General features: G+C 44.0%; 1 pseudogene; it reads left to right on the top strand.

The window, feature by feature from the left end:
* The window catches only part of LOC112074458 (zinc finger RNA-binding protein-like), a 51804-nt pseudogene extending 49100 nt beyond the window's left edge, over positions 1 to 2704 (top strand).
* The last annotated feature ends 1690 nt before the right edge of the window (positions 2705 to 4394 follow it).

Consider the following 4394-nt stretch of genomic DNA (forward strand, 5'->3'; position numbering starts at 1 on the left):
CTGTAAGGGGTCTAAACACAGTTTCCCATTGCTTGTTTCAGATAACCCATAATCACCATTAATGAAAACTAATGCAACCTGCCCAATCTCTCGTCAGACACACCCGGTCGTTAAGACACTTGAACAGCTTAAGACCGGTTAGCAAGAGGCCTTTTCTACGGCTGAAAAACACCAAAAGAAAGCATGCCCAGGGTCCCTCTCACTCCTGCGTGAACCTGCCGTTAGGCATGCTGCAAGGAGGCTAGGAACTGCAATGTTAGCCCCAGGGGCAATAAATGTTGCCAATTCTGGATGCTGAGGGACGCTCCATGCCAAAGACATAGCTCTACAGTCTGACCACAGAGCGCCCCACACCAACACCGGACAGGACTCACTACGAACAATCACCTCGCAGCAAGTGGCAGACCACATGTAATCACATGCACACTAACGATCACACCGTACGCATGCACAGCGAACATCACACCTCTCACTAGGAAACCAGGGATACAGCGGAAATCGAGCACACAAACCAACACACACAACTACCATCCCCCGAGACGACCAATCGTTACCACCACGCCACACACACCAACGAACACAAGAGACGCACAATCCCTGCCATCAGTACTCAGACTGTCCGCAAATATACATACATAGGCTGAACGAAGGCTCGAACTACAAGGCTACTGACACACACACCACAGCCTAGACCTGTATTGTAAAAAGTGACCAACAGGATCTCCATCACCATGATACCCACATCCGACACCCACCGACGGACCCCAACACGATCTGACCCTCACATCCAATGTACCAAGATCCCATACCCCAGTAACCATGGGACATCAATACGACAACAGGCACAACACCTACGGCAAAAAAGCATGCCCTCATTCACAACTGCACGCAGACTTCGCATACCACACCACCAGCCAGTATTGGTCATCACACAAGACACGATGAACTGTTGCATACCACCGATAGCCCTATATCATCGAAAGAACATACACACACACTGACAGACACACCACGATCATGAACACCATGACGGACACCACTGTACTACCTGCACAGCACAGCAGCATATACACATAGGCACACATCGTTCGAAGCACACACAGCACGACAGATATACCGTACCACACTGTACACTGCAGCTCCTGATGACGACGTAGCGAGCATCACTCACTTCACGAGTACTTGTCAGTCACATGCACATACAGCAATCACAACGCCACTGTCGAGCCTTACATGACAATCATCCTCCTACCAGACTACTATACGACTGACTACCACTCTTCACTGCACACAGCAGACTCCATCTACTGACACACAGCACACACTCCAGCGAGAGTCATCGACCACAACATGACCTACCATGCACACTACTAAGTCTTCTGCACTAGCGAGCACACAGTACGAACTTATCACACTGTAAGACCAGGTATAGTCAGCATCGATCACCATCACACACACACATCAGAACATCTGTACACTGTATCGATCACACCCAGAATGAGTGTCGCAGACCGACAGCTATCACAGGACCATATCCACACACCCGCATAAATACATCAGCACACTACTGCACATGCCGATTGTGAACGAGTTGAGTACATCAACATCTACACACCAGAAACTGAGCACACACTCTCTATCTCTCTTTACAATGAAGATCTGTGAAATTTTGGGGGGGATTTTTACGAATTACCCTTGAAAGACAGGGTCCTGAAAAAGGGACGTTTTTCTTTTTTTTGCTGTGTTTAACTAGCCCCAAGCTAGTAATCTTAACGATCGCTAGCATTCCCAAACCTTTTCACTAAGCAACTACTGAATCTGCTCTGTGGCTGAAAAGCCACATGTTCTGGTAGAGGATAGCTCTCTGACAGGAATAGATTACAATTTACGATCTAGTTACTTCTTAATAAACAACGTAGGCTTTCATCTTTGACGCTCTAGACTCTTTGACATCTGGGTCATTCAACTTCAAAGCACCAGAAAGAGGTTTCGATGCAAATCTCAAATTTATTCTGAAATCATTTCTGTAGTTAGTAACCAACATGATTTAGCATTCTTGAAATATCATTTGATCTCTGAGAAATTAAGCTAATTGATTGCACCCAAATTGGCTTTTTTTTGTTATAGGCTGTAGATAAAATGTAGTACCCAACATCTGATTGTTGGGTGCGATGCAAAGTTTGGTCCAAATCGGATATTGGGTAAAGTATTTATTGAATACCTGAATCCTATCAATTAAAATAGCCAATTTGGGTGCAATCAATTCGCTTACTTTAACCTAAATTTAACAAAATGTTTCAGGAATGCCAATCCTACAGGTTTCTAACTACAAATGATTTCAAAAACAATCTGAGATAGTGGGTGTCATGGTATTGCTGAAATGAATATGGAATGACATCTGTTCCCTGTAAAGCTACAAGTCATTGGTTGTTCTCATTCTGGATTTCTTCTTCTCCCAGGAGGAAGCAAGCTTCAGACTACTGGGAAAGTGACCGAGGAAGCCAAGGTGGAGGCATCCAAACCGCCTCTGCCCTCATTGGTCCCCCAGGTTCAGGAGTCCAAGAACGAGTCCTCCGAGTCCCTGTCTGCGTCCACCCTGGCTGCCCTGCAGAGTGATGTGCAGCCTGTTGGACATGACTATGTGGAAGAGGTACTGTTGACATCTAGAACACACAGGACACCTGAATGACTGACAGGTGTAGTAGAATGTCCTATTTAAAAACACAACATGCTTCTATTTCTCTAATGCACACACCTTTTTGCTCATTTGCATAATTAATTGTTTAATTCCAGCATTCACTTTTAGCGTTTAAATCAATTTCTTCACTTCCTGCATTTATCATTTACACATGTTTTTTTTTGTCTTAGTATTACTCTACAAAAAAAWWTATAATAATAAATAAGAACTTTAATAATAATTATTCTCTTACTGTGCATTTTAGGCAGTTCTTACTTTCGTCACTAGAGTGCGATCGACCTCTTTCTGGGGGTCTGTACTGAAATGTTTGCCGTTGCCCGGCTATTAAAATGGACAGGAGGCTATTTGAGACTCCTGGTTTTTAAAGTTTTACGGTATTTGTTATGTTCTGGTGCCGTTCAGTCAATTCAAAGTATTGATTGGGTGTTATTTGTGGAGGAATGGAAGTTATTTTTACATTTTTTTCTGGGTGACTGTGCTTCCCATGACTGCTTGTATTTTGTGTGTGCGCACAAGTTGTGGACACCCCTTCAAATGAGTGGATTCGGCTATTTCAGACACATCCGTTGCCGACAGGTGTATAAAATCAAACACAACCATGCAATCTCCATAGACAAACATTGGCTGGAGAATGGCCTGTACTAAAGAGCTCAGTGACTTTCAACATGGCACCGTCATAGGATGCCACCTTTCCAACAAGTCAGTTTGTCAAATTTCTGCCCTGCTAGAGCTTCCCCGGTCAACTGTAAGTGTTGTTATTGTGAAGTGGGAACGTCCAGGAGTAACACCTCTGCTGCAAAGTGGTAGACCACACAAGCTCACAGAACGGGACCGCTGATGCGCGTAGATTGTAAAMATTGTCTGTCCCCGGTTGCCTCTGGAAGCAACGTTAGCACAACACCTGTTCGCCAAGAGCTTCATGAAATGGGTTTCCAAGATCACCACGTGCAATGTCAAGCGTCGGCTGGAGTGGTGTAAAGCTCGTCGCCATTTGGAGGGCCCTTTCCTGTGTGTGGAAGAACCTGCCTGGTGACTCGCCTGCACAGCAGTGGCAGTCAGTGCCGTTTTAAGATGGGGGACAATATTAGAGCATGTTGGATGAACTGTCATTCATATTCCATTCACCCAGTTCAATGTAACAGTGATAGGTTTAGGTTACTGTCATTCATATTCACCCAGTTCAATGTAACAGTGATAGGTTTAGGTTACTGTCATTCATATTCACCCAGTCCCTGCGAGATCTATCACTGTTAGCATTGAACTGGGCTGAATATGAATTGATAGTAACCTACCTACTCACTGTTACACTTGAACTAAGGGTGAATATGAATGACCAGTAACCTACAACCTATCACTGTTACATTGAACTGGGTGAATATTGAAGTTGACAGTGAACCTAAACCTATCACTGTCTACAGTTGAACTAGGCGTGAATAGCGAATGACAGTAACCTAAACCTATCACTGTTACATTGAACTGGGTGAAATGAATGAAACCAGTAACCTAAAACCTATCACTGTTAACATTGAACTGGAGTGAAATAATGGAATGACAGTACCTAAACCTATTCATGTTTACAAATTCGAACTGGGTTGCATAATGAATGACAGTACACCTAAACCTAATCCACTGTTACATTGAACTGGGTGAATATGGAAATGACAGTTAACCTAAACCACCTACACTGTTACTTGAC

Source organism: Salvelinus sp. IW2-2015, unplaced genomic scaffold (assembly GCF_002910315.2).
Source record: "Salvelinus sp. IW2-2015 unplaced genomic scaffold, ASM291031v2 Un_scaffold2640, whole genome shotgun sequence".
NCBI lineage: Eukaryota > Metazoa > Chordata > Actinopteri > Salmoniformes > Salmonidae > Salvelinus > Salvelinus sp. IW2-2015.